The sequence below is a fragment of the Corvus cornix genome, chromosome 5 (genome assembly GCF_000738735.6).
Source record: "Corvus cornix cornix isolate S_Up_H32 chromosome 5, ASM73873v5, whole genome shotgun sequence".
Lineage (NCBI taxonomy): Eukaryota > Metazoa > Chordata > Aves > Passeriformes > Corvidae > Corvus > Corvus cornix.
In genome coordinates this window covers 14,639,653-14,658,322 of record NC_046335.1, presented here as the reverse complement: position 1 = coordinate 14,658,322, position 18,670 = coordinate 14,639,653, and positions in this window count along the sequence as shown.

Below are 18,670 nucleotides of genomic sequence, written 5' to 3'. Positions count from 1 at the left end.
GAGTGTAACTGCTGGAAGAACAGAAGGGCAGACTTATTCAGTTATTTCCCCCATATATTCTGGAAAAGCAGAGGGTTGCCTTCAGATACCATGTCTCAGTTAGAAGTGGAAGCTAAAATTTTCCCCAAGGTTCATGCTTTGTTGTTGAATTTCAGAAAGAAGCAGAATTAACTGCTTCTTGCACTCGGACTACACTACAGACAGCTTTTTGCCCCTGAGAATCTTATTGTGAAACCATTGCAGGGGCAGCAGGGATTTTCAGAGGGATTGCATGAGACAGCGCCTCTAGATGCCTTGGAAAATCTCAGTCTAAACACAAATGGCAATCAACTAATTTGATGGGAAAAAAGCTGTCCTTTACGAGATATACCTGTGCCAATTATACTCTATAATCTCACCTCCAGAGGTAAAATAACTTTCCTCCCCCAGACTATACTCAATGTATGCCGTAAAAATTTCATCAGACAGTGGAAGATTCAGTGTACTATAAGAAAACATGTATGTCAGAGGGAGCCAAATATTCTGTCAGTCCCAGAACAATTCTACACTAGTTTTTAGAAATAGAACTAGAATAAGGAAGGGCAGATATTTTTAATAGTTATTGCTTTTTTATTGAGGGTAATCAAGAATGTTGAAAGAACAAGTGCTATTTTAGATAAGCATTGAAGGAAGTGATAGATACAATGTTACTTCTAAATTAATTTTATCAGTTGACCCTCTTCTTCAAAATTATAAAAGGTCGAAATATGAAGTTGTGTTTTGTGGATGCAGCAGGTCTTGGACACAAGGTACAGCGGGAGCATCTGACCCTCCTTGCCAGCGCTGGTCCGGGAGGGGCCAGCTCCCTGCAGCCTGGGCATCCTGGCAGCTCAGCTGGGAGGTGGCTCCAGAGGGGGAGTTGAACAAGCTGCAGCCAGACACAACCTTCTGCCCTTACTTACTCCAGCTGGACCCAGCTGATCATCTCACAGCACCCAAGCAGCCAGTGCTGCTGCTTTAAAGAATGGGCAGAAATGGGGAAGTGGTGAATGGCAGCATGTTCTTTGCACTACTTCATGTTAAAATATTTTCTTTACATTTTGAAAAGGCAGCTTATACCTGATCTCATCACATGAAGGACAAAATATGCCACTTTCAGTTATGTCACTGCATGCTATGTAGGAAAGCACAGACATTAACAGAGCCACAGCCAAGCATTGAGTGCATCTGCATTCTTTGTCTGCAGCCCAGGCTTTTCCTGCCTCACAGTGACAGGATCAGGGAAGAATTTTCTGTGACTAATTAGGTTTTAACTTGCCAGAGAGAACATGGACATTGGCAGTCTATTGTACAATAGTGAAGCAAAGTTTGAACTAGATTGAACTTAATTTCCTTTTCACTGAAAGGAAAGAAAGATTAATGAAATATCCCCAAATCCATCCTGTTAGCTTTTATTAAATCAGCAAATGAAATTTAACCTCCAATTCTGTTATAAAATCTTTTCCTGTAGATTAAGTTTCTGCAAACATAAATGAAATAGACATACTCTCCCCTGCAACATTTTAGATATGAAAATTGCATTACTTCAATCAACATCAGTTACTTTAAGCAAATGTCATATTAAGAAACAATTATTTTTTGTGTTTCTGTTCACAATGTTACCTAGATTTTATGAAATGCCAGAACTTTGCTAGATATTCCACTTGCTGATATTCCAACATGTCCTTGTTCTTTCAGCCAATAGAACAGAGTTAACTCTTCAGGAATAGAGAGCTTTCTTTTATTGATGTTATACTTTTCTTCTGAGGGACTCTAAGTCAGGTTCCTCTCCCACCTTTTCTACTGCTTCTGGGCTCTAGTTATTGCATTAACACCCTGCCTTTACCACTCTTCTGCTAAACATCTCATTGAAGTTGGCAGAGTGACATCAGGAAAACCCAGCATCCTTCGCCTCAGCAGACGGGGACAGGCACTCAGGTGTTCCTTATGGAGAGTCAGCCAAGAGTGGTCCCTAAACTTGCTTCCAGTCATACTCTCGAAGGACCAGAGAAGGTGACATCTACCTGAAGCATCCATAACTGCATGGCAATGTCTATGCCTTCGAAGGTATTTACCTGCAAATGTTAAAACAAATGGGTTGGGAAGCAGGGCTCTGCTATTTCTCACTGGTAAGACAGAGCCGTAAAAATTAGTGCAATGAGCACATGCTGCATGGGGACTGCCTCTGTCCTGCTGCCTGCACACCAGGCCCTTGGGTTGCTGAGGGTCTAACTAGAGGCTCTGAGGGCTCTGGTGTGCTGCCGCAAAGCGCAGAGCCATGCAGAACCTCACCTCTGAAAATGGGTTCCTGTGCTCCCCCCAGGTGAGTGTTCCCACCATGCTGAACAGGCCCTGCCAACTCCAAGCCTTTGGAAAGCACAGGGCTCTGCAGGGGGAGAAGTGTCACTGCCATAGAAGCTAAAACATTAACACTGTTTACGTCAAACTGCCAGTGCTTGGTACTGCACAAGACAATATGAAACTGTATAAAATATTTGCAGTGATTGCCAAGAAAGCAGACGCTGCCAATACTCCAGAGCACATCCTCTGGAACTGATTACTTCTAATCCTTTAGAAAATGTATAAATAAAATGATGCCAAGACTGATGGACAAGCCAGGGCACCTACTCATGTTTCTAATATACTGCTTTCCCTCCACCCCCTTCCCTTCTGTGTACAAAATGCTCTCCTTTTTTAGTAACTTAAGTTGACAATCATCAAAAGAAATCAAACTGTATATAAACGAACATTCTGAAGCATGTCACAGTACGTCAGAAACTATAGAAATCTACTAGAAGTCTGCAAAACAAGTATTTAAATCTTTTAGTAATGCTTTAGTAGAATGATTATTTAACTTACTAGCAAGAATGCATTTAGCAGGAACACCAGAGGCGTTTACCCTTAGTATTAGCTGCTCAATCACATAGCCTAATCCCAGAGGCCTAATCTGCGTGTTAGTGGGAACACAGCAATTATCTACATTCATTAGAAATTAGAAAGGGGGAAGGTGGAGAGAAAACCTCAATGGGTGGATAATTAGTTTCACATACTCTCATTGTTTGCATGAGGCCAAATCCATATTGCCATTGAAGTCAAAGGAGCTTTTACTAGCCCATGCTGCCTTTTCTTGCCATCCAGACCACCAGCTATGATCATCAGAACTGCTTGTCTTAGCCAAGGAGACACAAGCTTGTTCTAGCCTTAAATATATTGGAAGGGTCTTTCTTTCTCATAAGTGTCTAGTAAGCTAGAGTAAGTGGATTTCAATAGCCTGCTTGCTGGTAACTGCAGCTGGTGCCTGCTTTGGGTTCTTAATTTTGTGCTAAACACAATACTGCTTTAGAACAGATGGATTTAGCAAAGTTTGCTAAGATACTAAATAAGAGTAGGGCGTTCCTAAAGCAGCTGGACACAAATTGGGTAAACATATAATGGAAGACCAGTTCTTTCACTCTCCATTCCCTAATAAAGATGTAATGATTTATCATATAGCTGGAGAACTGACATTCCTCTCAATAGAAAGGTAGTGTTACGCCTCACTATGAGTCATTTATGGCTAATCCCAGGCAGGGGGAGAGAACAGGCTACTCTTGCAGCCTGATTTCTGCAAGCTCGGTATAATTACAGCTGTCCTCAAGCTGAAGAATTCAGACATATTTCATGTCTCCAAAGTTTTACTGTAGCTCTTTGTAGCAGCAGATCTGTGTTCGTTTTCAGTCAGTGTAGCAATAAGATGTTCTGCGGTATTCTGTACTACCCTTATAATCCTCTTTTACTAATGACAGAAATTGGTGAAACCCATTTTACTAAGGGTCTTTGGACTTTTCCAGTCACTCCAAGTGACCAGGAAACTGTGCAAGCTGCATCTACAAATACCTATTCTAAGCTCAGGTCAGAGATTGCTATTTAGAGATGTTCTGTCTTCATTAATTCACCATAGATATAAATCTTAGGTGATTTCTAGCATGAAAAACATGGCAAATGCTTGCAATTTTCTTTGCTTTGAGAACACACATTGAAATAAGTCTTACTTGCAGGTGAACTGGCAAAGTCTATATACAAGCAGCAAGAAATGCATGAATCCAGCTTAAGCACAACTGCTCCTGGGTCTGAGGTGTAAAATGGGGGTTTCTCCTCATGAGATTCACTTTCTCTGCTCAGTGTTCTTTGAAGGCCTCTACTACACAAGGCAAAGAAGTGCTGTGATGAGAGGAGGTTAGGACCAAGCAGGGTGTGATGGATCTAAACAAAGCTATGTTCAAGGAAGTGTTAAATGCTGTCTGCATTTCTGTGACTGCAGAAATGGAAGTGTCTGCAGAGACCTGGAAGTGTCTCTGAAGTCATTAAGTGACTTTTGAGGAAAGGACTCCAGCTTCTCAATCCATCCACAAATGGACTCTCAGTTTTGGCAAAGAGTAGTTACTTCAATTTTCCTATAAGAGAAAGTGGGGAGAGATGGAGGAAACAAAAGGTTGCAGTATGTTGCCATGCTGCCTAGAGGCTGAAGGATCACTTCCCTGGGTAATGCAACGTCCAGCATGGCCCTCTGCTGTGTGATACCTTGGTAGACATCTCATCTCCAAGTGTTTAGCAGTGAAAAAATGTAAAATAGGAAGAACCAGAAGAAATTCTAACCTTGAGTTCATTTTCAGAAGATCAGGGAGATTTTTTAAAAATGCATGTAAGATCACAAGATAATTCGGTTTGGAAGAGGCCTCAGGAAGCCATCTAATCCAGCCTCCTAGTAACTTCCCATGACACATCTCTACTACACAGACGTGTATCCCCTTCTACAGAGAGAAACTCCTTGTAATAGGGAAAAGTGTAACATTACCCAAGAATTACCTTTCCCTGGAATGATGCTTCTACAATTAAAACAGGCAGTAAAAAGCCATTCTGTGATGACAAGGAGGTGCAAAAGTGTCAAAGTCAAGGATTGAAACACAAATTTATTGGGGTGAATGGTTTGTCACAGAGTAATTAATATATGAAGAAAAATCTGACCGATATAATTTTGGAAAATCTTTTCTAGGAAGCTACTGGAAACAGAGCCACCAAGTAGGAAGACTAACTCCTTCCAAGGAGCTCAAAAGCAGATACCATTTGCGCGGCAGAAAACAGAAATTGAATATGCTTCCTGGCAAAAATGTGAAGAGCTCAGTGAGAGCTCCTTTCCAAACTGTGTTGTTCTTCCTCGCTTTCTGGGTGGTGGTGGTTCTGCTTTCTCATGTATCAACTCAGCCTCAGACAGAAACTCATTATTATGTAAAATACAACATGCAAACTCAGAATCTAAAACCCTATAATCTTAAAATCCAGCATATGGAAAATGTAAATGGGCGGTGCGGTGTGAGAAGCTGTTTTCATCTACTTCTGCCAGCAGTTGATGCCCAGAAGAAAAAAAAGAAAGCTTTGTTTATGTGCCATCCTTACACCAAAACAATTTCCAAAGAGCCATCATGTGTCCCAAGTCAGGCCACTCTTTGTTTTATTCAGCAACCTTTCAAAGCACAACTTCACCAGTGTGAGGAAATAAATTTAAAGAATTCTATTGAAATAGTTTTGTCCTTTCTATGGACATGGATACAAACCCACAGGCACCCATCTTGTAGCTACTGCCAGCTTGTAACTACAGCTTATTCATTATGTGAGATGGGAGTGAAGTCAGGGTGAATCCTGGTTCCTTCTCCTGATGGTGTCTCATCCTTAGGCGAAGACAACAGGGGAGGGGATGACAACAATTTCCCAAAACCACAAATCTGAGCAGGGCATGGGGGTCACCACTGAAAGAGCTTTGGAAACAGCTAAATGATGGCCAGGGAGAGGTTCTGGGAGAAGTGCAGGTGGTCCTGCTGCATGGGACCCTGGGCCACGGGGCACAGAAAGACAGCAGCCTGTCATGGGATCTAGAGGAACCTGTGTGGCCAGGGACTGGCAGCTCAGTCAGAGGAGGGGATTTTGCAGGACAGCTAGAGTGAAGAACTTGGTCAAGATAGCAAAGGCTCTCAGAGTCACCTCTCTTTATGAGGAACCTGTATCCCTGCTACAGAAATCTGCCTTAAACAGTAACATTATGAGACTGCTATTGTTTTGAGAGGCTTTAAAATGCAGCAGCTCAACGTATCTAAACAAATTCTGTTGCAAGCATGCAAAGTAATATACTTCAGACAATATACTCCCACAGAGAGCCTGGGCTCTAGCAGTAAAGACGCTGATGCAAGAACAAGTTAAAAGTATTCATAAAATAACAAATGTAGGAGCCTCCAGACTTACACGGTTACAAGACACACAGCTTTAAAGGACACAGACCAAGATTAGAGGTATCATTGCTATAGCTATGACAACATTTGATAATCAATCTCGTTTAGTGTTTAAAGATCTCTCATAGGTTTTTAATTAAACTTTGGAGGATCCAAATTATAAGTTTTGCTGTTGCACAGTATATGTTTACCATGAGATTAATTCTGGTTGATTGTTGTGCATGCACTCAAGCCAGTTCAGAATATGCTGATAGAAGGCATGCAAAGTCTGCTTGTACTGCAGCATACCTCAGCCACAATTAGCTGTCATGAATTTCTTTTCATAGAAGGACTACCTATTTTAATTATCTTTATAGTACCAGGTGGACCGGTTTAGCAATTATTACATTTCATTAAACCTTTGTCCATATTTAGATTTTTAACAAATTTCAAAATTAGCCTAAGAAAATGAGACTTGTGCAGTCCTATTGTTTCTGTGTTTGTGTCTGTTTGCATGTCCCTTAGCACTTGACAGAGGTTAGACGTCTCTAAAACACTACTTTTCTGTGTTTTATGCAAACAGGCAACCTGGAGAACACAAACTCTAGTATTTTCCTCACTGCAAGAAAAGTTGCCTTATTAGACACCAGAAAATCTACATATGAAAGATAATATAAACATCCTCAGTCGCAAGAAATATTTCATAGGAACTTAGGGTATTTCAGGCTGGTAGTGTCCCCAGAAAGGGTCTTCTATGATACCCTGGGGAAAGTCATGAAGACAGAACACATTGCTCAGGGTTTGGCCCAGACATGTCTGGAGAACCACTGAGAATGAAGCCTGCACAGACCCTCCAAGCAACCTGTTCCACCACTTATAGTCCCCACAGGGAGAAAAGCTTCCCTGTACCCAGTCTGAACCCCTCTGGTTTCAATGTACACTGTCATCTCTTGTCCTCCCACCCTGCGGTGCTGAGCACAGCCTGGCTTCATCTTCTCCATGACCTCCCTGTAGGTACCAGGGGTTGCTGTGTGGTCTGCCTGAAGTTGTCTTCTGGCTGAACAAGCCCTGGTCCCACAGCCTCTCTTGAGTGGGTCTGTGCCCAGCTCACTGCCCACCATCCCTACAGGATCTTTCCTACAGAGCAGCTCAGCCAGGCAGTGCCAGCCCGGATCGCTGCCAGGGGTCTGCCTTCCCAGGGCAGCGCCTTGTCTTTGCCCTCGACTGAAATGCCAGGAATCTTATGAAATACAAGCTGCTGGCCACCCTGCTGCTGGTGTCAGAGCCTGGCCATGTGGGATAGTCCAGCTGTGCTATGCTGCAGCTGGAGTCTGGTGACTTCCCAGCACACCAAGACCAATACAGAACATCTGCTCCCAGACAGAATGTTAACTAGGCTGGCTCTCATCTCTGTGGTCAGAGCCACAGCATGGGACAATTTTAATGTCTACTTACTTTAAACATATTTTGAAGGCAAAATTTTGCCCTCACCACTTGGCAGAGGATAGGAAATGGACTGACACAGGCTCATCTCTTGCCAGCCTGCCTTTGCAGGACAGGACACACACTAAGATGCATTTCACCATGAGCAGCACGCATTGCCCTGATATGCAGGCCAAGAGAGGAAAGAATCAGGTTCCAGATTCAGAGTAAACCAAAGGAAATTGTACTCTGTGAACATGCAGGTAAGTAAGTGCAAAAAGTTAACCCAAGTTCAGGCAGCAAGCGGATAAAAGAGAAAAAACATTCAGAGAGACCATAAGAGAAAATTTCTGTCCCACAAAATCCCTGAGCCGAATATCACGGGTAGATGAGATTGTATTCTGTGAAATATTTTTGCCTTGTTTGTGTTCAGGTTCTCCTTCCTAGACATCTGTGGTTGGCTGCTGCACAGATGGGATACCAAACAGAATAGGTACCTTTGACTGGCCTGACAGAGTGTGATTGTGCCTAAATTGAACCAACACACAGGATTCACACAGACGGGGTGCCTGAATTGCCCCTACCAGTGAAGAGCCCTTTCATGTCCACCCATGCCATCCACTTTCTCTCCATCTCCCAGCAAAGGTGATTGTGAAGACAGCCTCCCAGACCTGGTTCCATGATCATACAACACAGGACAAGATCACACCCCTATCCAGTAACTGGGCTTAAAGCTTCATTTCCATTTAGGCAGTATTTCAGGCAGTAAAGATCACAGAAACTGCACAGTTTCAAATGGGACCAGAAGCCTGGCTGTTCAGTGGGCTAGTTCTCACTCTATCAATGCTTTTTTTAAATATATGTAGCAATGACTTGCTGAAAAACTAGACTATTTGACATTGTTTTGAAGTTCAGGCTGTCTTCAAGGCCCTTACCTTCAATTCACATGTTGCAAGCCTTTTGAGTCTGGTATTAATAATAAATATTATTCCATGCATCCTTATGTTTTGCTTAATTTAATTACAGAAAATGTAATAGCCTTATGAAAATAATATATGAGTTTTCAAACCTAATTAACATGATACAAGTGCACAGGTCACTAAAACAGTTGTTTTATCTGGAAGTCTTCCATGCAAACAGATAAAAACAAAACTATATTTAATTCAGCAACTTCACTGTAAATTTAAATCAAAGATGACTACTTCTTGCCTAGGGGTGCAGCCTTCCTGGTAATAAATGCCTTCCTCTTGTCATTATTTTAGAAAAAGAGAAAGAGATATGAGAACCCTATCACAGAGTTTAAAGTATGTCCAAGTCAGCCATGACCAAGGCTTAACTGTTAGACCAGCCCTCTATCACCAAGGAGAAAATCAACCCAGATGTATCATATTATTTTATTAGTCAAACAGCAAATTTTACGTTTAAGGTAAACCCACTCATTTCTGCCCCTCCTCCACCTTGGTATACCTTCTATACCACCCCTCAACACGCCAGTCTAATCGCGCAATTGACTCTGGTCTATAATTTAAGTTAGCAAGAGCTGTACATCAAATGAGAAAAAAATAACCCTAAGATTTTACTCTCATTTTACATTTTCTTGAATATTCTTAGAGTTGTGCCCTGAAGAAAAAAACAAAGCAAGTTTGATAATGGCAGCAGAGTCATTTGTAATTCAGGACTAGAGACCTGCATTCAACAAGTGGTTTACTGCTCCCAGTCAAAGAGAGTTGATTCCCTCATTTCTTGGAAAAGGGAAAAAAAATTACTCTGGTATCCAGGATGTCACATACCTGCCTACCCACAGGCATTTGTCTGTCCATCAGCCAAGGAGAAACAACTGCCCACTGGCAAATAGACAGTGCAGTTTGACAGACATCAAGGCTGATTCATCCAAGGGCTAAAGCAGGCAAATATTTTGTCTGTGGCAGTTGAAGAAGCTCCCGCCTGCTGCAGGCTTGCACAGTGCTCTGGCTCCTGCACAGCTAAGGAGTCCACATCTGAATGCATGGCCATGCTGCCCATCATGTCCTGGGAGGACTGAGTTGGACAGCCCTCAGCCTCAGAGGGGATTCTCTTGGATTTTCCAAGTGCCGTGTCAGAACAGAGGGGCAAGAACAAGGTTGGAGGAGAAACTGTGCAAAACAAACACCTGAAGACTTGTGTTCCCCTGGTGCAGTTTGGCAACCCAACTAGATGAGCTCAGAAAGCCAGCCTAGCTGCTTGGGTGCCTTGAGACTTGAAGAAACCTTCATTTTAACCACAGCTTTCAGGGAACCAAAGCTACCCAATAAGCCCAGATGCACACTGATGAAGGCTAAGGTGAGTTTTTAGCACCTGGAAAAGACAAATCCACTTGGGGTAAACAAATCAGCTGTACCTTCACTGATGGGTACCTCCAGTTGGCAGCAGAGGTGAGGGCATGGCAGGCAATGGCTACCTGGAGCAATAGGAGACCTGGAGCAATAGGAGCCAGGCTTTCCAAAATGATTCAGTGGGTGCAAAACCTGCCCGTGAAGCAGACTACCTGTGCTGGGGCCACTTTGCTTGGCACCACCCACAGCTCCCTGCTCCCCAAAATATTCCCTCCATATGGCAAATATTTCTTCAACAGAGCTGTAAGTGATGTGAACGTGCAACTCCACCCACTTCTCTAGGAGCTCCAGAAGACGTCAAGACGTCAGAAGGGTATGTGAAGATGTAAAAATCCACATATATCTGTATTCTCCATATCTCCATAACCCTCATATTCCAGTAACCTTCTCTGTGCAGCAGTCCTTTAGCAGATTTTTAGAAAGAGCCAACGTCACAATCCAAAGGCTGTATCCTTAAACCACCACATGTTTATTTAAAGAGGGGTTCAAAATTTAATGCTATTTTTCTGCTTTGTTCAAACTCTTAAAACATTGAAACGTGCTACCCATTAAAGTCATTACCTCTGAAATCCTCTCATAAAAACCCCCTGTTTATTTCTATACCTCAATGTCAGGACCTTCATTACTTTTAAAATTCTGTGAAACATCTACACCTAATTCATAATTAAATTACCTTTTCACAAGACTCCATAACAGCACAAGAGCGGGTTTTGGATGAGTACAGAATTGTACAGTCAAACCAAGCACTTTGGGTTTCCCCAAAGAAAGGCTGGTCATGTGGCCAGCAGCTGTGACAGAGCAGGATCTCTATATAATGTGAAATGTAGTAATAATTACCTTTTCCTGTGCTCCCCCAAAAAATAACAAATAAATTATAACTTAGAAGAAAAAGAAAGTTAGTGTTTCTTCGCAAAGATTAAAAAAACAGTGAAGATTCAGGATAAAGAAAAGAAGTTGAAGAATGAAAGAAAAAATACTTCAAATAGAAAAAAAAAAAAAGCTTTTGTACAGTTGTACTTCCCCAGATGCACAGAGCAGCATGCAGTTTAGAATTACTAGGAACAATTAAAATGAAACAATAACAAATGCGCAGACCAAAGACGAGGCAATCCCCCTTTCTCCCCTCTTCACACTCTCTCAGCCTGCAGCCAATCCAAAGACCACGAAGAGGCTTGTGCCCTGCAGGCAGGTAAAGTTATGAAACATGGGAGAGAAAGCCACCCCAGGTTCACACCAAAATACATCTCAGTGCAGGTTTCCCAAAACAAGCACAGCAGGGATTTTGCGGTCGGCATCAACACTGCTAAAAATAGGTATTTCTTCCATTTGTCCTCCCAAGGTGCCCCCCTCTTGAGTCTAGAGAAAAAGCAGCAACCCATCACACACAGGAGAAAGGGGTAGAAAATGTTTGGACTGATTGAATAATTAGAAGCAATAAGGAATAGTTATCCACACCAGGAGACTCCTCTGGAACAAAGAAAGAAAGATGTGACAAGAGCTACCATCTGGAAGAGGAGACAGAACGAGTGATGACAGGACCTAAAATGGTTTGCAGTTGCTTCTGGGCTGCTGCAGCTACTCTTTGCTATATTTAAAGAGCCAATGGCCAGAGCAGCCTTTTGGGAAAATACTCCTCTTGCCAAGGTGCTCCTGTGCTAGAGGATGTCACTGTTCATCAAGGGAAGGAGGCCTTGGGAATCCATTTCAAGCTAAAGGGCTGCTGCTATGGAATAATATATCCAGTGATGAACCCCAGCAGATTTATCTTGTCAGTTTCTTTTTCTCTAAGCAACACAGTCTGAAGAAACAGCTCCTAAATTTTGGGTGCAGAGAGCTGGAGAGATTATACTGTCATACATCACCAGTGTCACTTTCCCACCCCTGTCCTGTGCCAATCCCGAGGGGTTTGTAACCTTCATTCAGCACCTTTCTGTGGTACTCTCTGGCAAGACCTTGATTTCTACTGAGAGCCCCAGAGCCACATGGCAGCTCCGGAAGCACACAGCTTTTAGCTCTGGGGTCCCTAAATCAGTTCCCACTGTGGTCTCTAGGGCAGGCGCTATCACATGGACACAGAACAGGACTTCACAACCTTGCCTGGGGGAATTTGCTCCTTTATCAGGACAAAATCCCTGATCCAGGACAAATCATGTATGAGATGAAAGCATGTGTTCCTCTGCCTATGGCACATCCTCATTTCTAGTGGGCGTGTGTGAGACTGAAATATGAACACAAGAGGGTCACAGCTTTTCTTCTCTTGTACCACTTCAGTTAGAATATGTCCCAAGGCAGCTTGGTTTCAGCAGTTTCCTCTTCACTCATTTTTCTGGTATTTCTATTTCTTTTCCTAATCAAAATATCCGAGGCTGGAACAGCAGGAAGGAGTTAGAACTGTGGCAGTTTCGTATCTCAACTAGTGGTGAGGAAGCAAAGCGTAGGGTGAATGCTGTTTGCTATAATCCACGCCTGCCCAACACCCACAAAAGTTCAAGGACTCAGGCTGTGACCTGTTCTGCTTAGATTTTAAGCTGGGGTGGCATGGTGAAGCAGCATGAAGGGCTTGAATTTGACAGCAAAGAAACTTCAGGAGCATTATGAAGGTTGTGCTCAAGATGGCAGAAACCTCAATCTTTTGGCCCTCTTCCCAAGAGGAACTGGCTAAATTAAGGCCCCTTTCAGTTGTGGATATAACCCTAAACCAAAACCACAGGGATCTGATTCAAAATCTGCCTGCCTGAAATTGAGGCAGCTGGAATTCAAAGCTGGAATTCAAAGACTTTCAAAAGGAAGGTTCGGGCTTGCAAAGGAAAACCTAAATTTGTCAAACCCAAACAAACACACCTCAGCAGTGAGCTCTGGGCCCATCCTCTGCCTTTCGAGGCCTCGCATTCCTCATGTCCCTCTGAAAACACAAAGCAGTCCTGTTATCCAAGTGCTTGCTAGCATGGAGACTAGACAGGATGGAAAGAATTGATTGTGGGCGTCATTCTGCTTTCCAGAGACCAGCACTGCTCAGGTGGCAGTGGCAGGTGGAGGATGCACTGCAGAGCAGCAGTGATGCCCCTCAGTTTGCTCAGGCACTGGCAGTGAGCATCCTCTGCTCAGAGTGCTTCATGGGGAGCTCAGCTGCTGAACTTCTCCCTGAAGCCCACAGGTTGTAGCATAGACAAGAAATATTCTCACTCTCCTGAACTCTATAAATTAACAGTGAGTTTGACCTGGATTTCTCAGTCTTGTTCATCAGGCATAGCTGGACTGAAGAGAAGTGAAACAAAACAAAACAAAACAAAACAAAACAAAACAAAACAAAACAAAACAAACCATGCTGCAGCTTTGTTAAAAATGTACTTTGGAAGCAGTTTAGGAAAGGGCATGTGGCTGCCCTTACAGCCCCCTAGGGATGCTGTGCTTGTGGGAAGTGCAGCGATGCTGAATGAAGTCTGCATAGCTCTAAATCTGCTGCAAACACCCTGCTGGGTCACAGCCAGGTGAGAACAAGGGCTGAGGTATAGAGTTTGAGGCCACATCTTTATAGCCTTGCTGGAGGGCATGGAGTTCTCCTTTTTACATCTCAAACTGATGGCCCTGACATCAAACACACTGCACCCTTCTTTTTCTTAAACGAAACTACTTGCACTCCAGAAGGCTGAAAATGTATATCTCAGTTGTGAGTATGCATTTTGCCCTGTGGGGACCATTACTAAGTGCAGTTACGGATGGACCTGCCCCAAACCTGCTGTGTGGATTTCAAACACACCCCAGACTCTCTTTTCAGAGCTGCAGATGCAAGCAGGGTAAGAATATGGGTTCAGCCTCTATTTCAACTTGGACTCATTCCCCACATTTCCACTTGGATCTATTTCTAATTTTAACTACATCCATTATAACATTTAGAGTTTGCTTGCAGTTTTTTTAAATAGTAGGGCTCTCAGCTCCACAGACAGCCTCTGACAAGTTTGAGTTAATGTGAAAGCACACCAAGGTATTTATGTCTCTGCAGACAAGGGTGAAAAGGCCAAATGCAGCTGCTGAAACTCTCACCCGATGTGAGGGGAGTGACGTTTCAGTGACAAAGTGACTTTAACACAGGGCTTGCAGTCCAACAGCCTGTTGCAATTCTCTTTAGCCTGTCATTCTGCCAAAGTTTGATCACAGAATAGCACCCAGGCCAGCAGCAGCTCCTTAAGGGAACCACAAAATCTGAGTGACTAACATGCAGCATCATTAAACAAACAAGTAGAAGGGAACATCCTTTCTGGGGATGGTATTATGATAGTTCTCCCTACCCAAATCCTCTAGGGCTGCAAGACTGCACCTATGATTGTCTGACTATAAAGCCTGTATCTTGCACTCAGTCTAATTAGAAATCTGAAGCAAAAATTACTTAAAATATTTTCTTCTTTTAATGCAGATATGTGCACTGAACACATTCAACATGAACAGGAAACTACAAAGAACTTTATATCCTTCATATTGTTGTGTGCAAAGAGCTACAGAGACTTTGCTAGGACACCTCCCAGCAATTTATAAAATGAACTAAAATATTTGTAAAAAGAAACCCCAGTCCTGAATAAGAAATATGATCCATTACTATACAGTTCAGTAAATACAATATATATATACAGTAAATATATAGTGAATTTACTGATGTACTGTCCAACAACCACTCAATATGGTCTGATTGATCACCTAAATTTTCTCACAAGTCTTATCATCCAAGACTGTCTTTAGGGCAGGGGCCTCTTTGCTCTGAATTTTTTCAGCACCTTGTAGTTCCTGTTCACTCTTAAGCACTGCAGTATAGTTATAGCACAGTATTGAACTACAATATTGTTATTGAGTAATATAAACACAGATACTTACCTAGTTTGAAAAACATGCATTAGCACCATCTGGCCTGAAAAACTGTGACTCTACTACAACTAAAATACATTAATTTGCTCACCTGTAAAAGCACTGATGCAAGCAAAATTCTGAAACTGTCTTCAGTTTCCTTTAGTACAACACTGACCTCTCCCTTCCGCCACTGACTTCAAGTTCTCAGGCCCAAAACTTACATGCTTTGTCCTCTTTAGTTCCTTGAGCTTCAGCTGTCACACAGAGAATAAGTATTGTGTCAGGAAACAAGTTGTCTTGCCCAGTTTATAATATTCTAGACAAACTGAGAAATGTCCTGGACTGAGGTCCCGAGCACTTCCACACTTGGGAAATGCAGTTTTGTGTCTTTAGATGTGATTTCTTGGCAGCAGGTGGTACCTATATATACTTCCATATATACAGACTGTGTGCTACTTCCTTTAAAGGTAAAGGCTACAGCATTTTTTTCTAGGTGGCCTGACACCTCTGCTTGTGTGTGACACATACTACACACTCACCTCAGCCTAAGTCAACAGGCATTAGTTGTCATGCAGACTAACCTGTAGGTCATCTAGAATTTACAATTCTTGGTCAAAAAAGAGGTATATATAAAATTCTTTTAAGGAAATATTAGCAATACAATCAGCAGCTTTAATGGGATCTTCAACTCTGTCACACCTATTGAGGAATGAGTCATAAATGTCACTTTTCCTTGTTTTGCTAGAGGACATTATGAGGCCATGGGAAGTGATCCAGGGCTTTGCTGCATGAAGCAGTGGATTTAACCATATTTCAGTTAAAAGTTTTAGTCTAAATATAGGGTGTGAGAAGTGTTGAGAATTTATAGTGGTCCAGAAGTTTTGCTGATGGTGATCCAGAAGTTTTGGAAAGAATTTGGGCTAAAGCCCACCTCATGTAAAGAGCAACCATACCTAAGGTCGAGCTGTAGCCTCTGCAGGGACTGGAGCTCCCTTGTGCCCAACACCACAGAGCTGGGTGCAGGCAGCTTCTGCAGTCCAAATGATCAGGAATAGCAGGAAGTCGAGCCACGTGAGTGCGTTCAACACTAAATCTGTACATCAGAAATTACCATGTGGTCAACAGGACCATGACATGGTATCCCTTCATTCATCTGTGGAATGTATGTGTGCATCTAAGACAGGAGTTTCCAAGCCATTCCAAGAGGCTTGACATGCACTGAAGCTTTGTGGTTTTTTCTGCTCCAGAGAAGAGAATGGCTTGGGTACAAAAATCTTGTTCCAAGGCTAAGATAAAAGCACCTCTTTTAAAGGGAGTTTAATCTTGAAGATCCTGAAACAAAGGGATTATGCCATTCCTGAAGAGGGATTAGAGAGCTTTATCATCACTCATTGCATCTGCACCTACTGCTGAAACAGGAGGCTGGAGGAGATTAGAAACCAACTAAATGTGAATTAAAATTAGCATTATAAAAAGTTCCCAATCTGATTCTGGGAGTTAGGCTGTGATCTTATTTACATGGTTTTTAATAAGGATAAGCTCCAGAGGCTGCCTAGAGGATAATAATGTTACAGGATTTAAACTGCTGTAATTGGGACCCAAATCTGAATTACTGAAATTACTCCAGTTTCATACCAGAGAAACTAAGAAAATAATCCAGGCCTTCCTATCCCAACCTCCCAGGGGGACAAGAGTGTAATGCTGAACCTAAGAAATCCACTGTATTAATAATCCAGGAGGTGGTCAAGTAACTACACTTACACCTTTGTTTCTTAATGTATCACTTCTATTCTCACAACCAGTTTGTATTCTGACCCTTTCTGTCTCTGAAATTATAGACAAAAACAAACACTTTTTAAAGCAACAGAAATATGCTCTCTAAAAAGCTGGACAAATTGTAATTCCTTAACCTGTTGCTCTGGGAAACATTTTTGCTGCAATGTCAAAATAGTTAAACACATATCAGTTCCAAGTAACTTCACCTGTACTGTCAGCTTTCCCTGTTGGACACGTGAAGTCTTGGTGTACACATGAGCAGTTGTGGTACTAGAGTACAATGACAAAACCTGGCCTAAAGAAAGGAAACATTTTTGGACTGAAATTCAGTGTGTTGATTAAGGTCTGCTAGAGGCAAGAATGATCAGCCCATGAAGGATTTACTTTTGGAAGACAGTGAAAGGAAGGCATTGGCACAGGGTCAACACAGCATTGTGGCACTGCTACACATCAGCAGGTACCCACTGCTGATGCATACGTGGTTTGCTTGGCCTCAGGGGCTTTCAAGGCTGATGTGGATGGATGTTGTGTGTAGGCAGGTAGGTGGTGAAGGGAGATGCCAAATCTGGGCTGTGGGATGCAGAGCCACAGAGCTTCCCCACTGCTCTGCCTGGTCAGAACTCTCTGGACAACTCATCTGCTGCAGAGCTTCCCCTCAGAAGGTGAATTATTACAAATCATGGAAAGGTTTCCTAATAAAGGAAAGGAAATAAATCCATCAACCTCTATTCTGTCTGGTTCAGCAGAGTCTCATGGCACTTGTTAAAGTTTGTGGCTGGAATGGGACTGTAGGTAGGTTTTGATTTAATCTTGGCTCTGCTGAAGTAGATGGCAAAAAACTCACTGAACTTGAGGAGGGGAAAGATTAATACATTAAACCTTGTCCCTTAGTGGTTTTGCTTTGCAGAAGACAAAGTATCAGCACTTGCCTGGCTCACAGGCGAGCAAACTCTTGCTGACTGGAGTTCATTTTCTAGAGTAGGTAGAAGGACTGCTGCTCTGCCATGCGCCTCCTAGCTCCTCCTTAAAATCTGCCCTGAGCTCACTCCACTGTGCCAAGCTTTTGAAGGCCATAGTGCAGATAGTGAAAAAGAAATAATTCACACTGGTCCTAACTTCCCATTAGAGCAGTTTCCCCCTCTGTATCCCTGTGAAGGCAGCCTGGTCTAGTAGGTGATTCAAAGCTCCTGTATTGGTAAAACTGACCTTTGCAGCCTCCCTTGCCTTGTCCCCATTTTACAGGGCAAGCAGCAGAAGAGGTTCATACTTTTTCCAGTCATGCTGTTCATCTGCAATGGGGGAGAAGCCAGCACTGTCTGCTCACCATTTTGTGCTCTATGACCTCAGATACCAAGTCACTCAATTGCTCTTTTCATCAACCTGAGACTCCTTTTCAATGAATATTAGAAATACCTGCTAGACAAGCTGTTTTGTTAGCAGGTCATGGAATTTTGTAATATTCCATACATCAGTTGGCAACTTTAACCCAAGGATTTTCAGACTTTGGCATCACAAGCACTAACTTATTTTTTCAGACTTTCTTTCATGATATTTGGAAAAGCCTTTTAATAAGACTTGCCTTGAATGTATTGTCTTAATTCTCTATTTGGGTACAGTCCCAGAGGATAGTATTTTCCAGTGCCTACCAAAGCATACAGAAGGGGCCAAAATGACTTTTAATTCAATAAGCTCAAAAAACCATGTATAGATTCTACTGAAGAGCAAAATTCCATAAACAGAGTCTGTATTTTCATTGTACTCAGAAAAAGAAATATTTTTTTCAATATTAAAAAGTCCTGGGTTGATCAAATTGTTGCATATTTCTTTCTGGGTAAGTGGTAGTGAGTAGAGATCTCTGACAGTTCTATATTAAATGCAGGTGGCTCTGTGAATGCTATTCCTGTCTGATACACTACATTAACCATAACCTGCAATTTCTTTCAAAAGAACTGGAATTAATTAAATTGTTTAATAAAACCTTACTTACCTGGATAAACTCATTTCTAG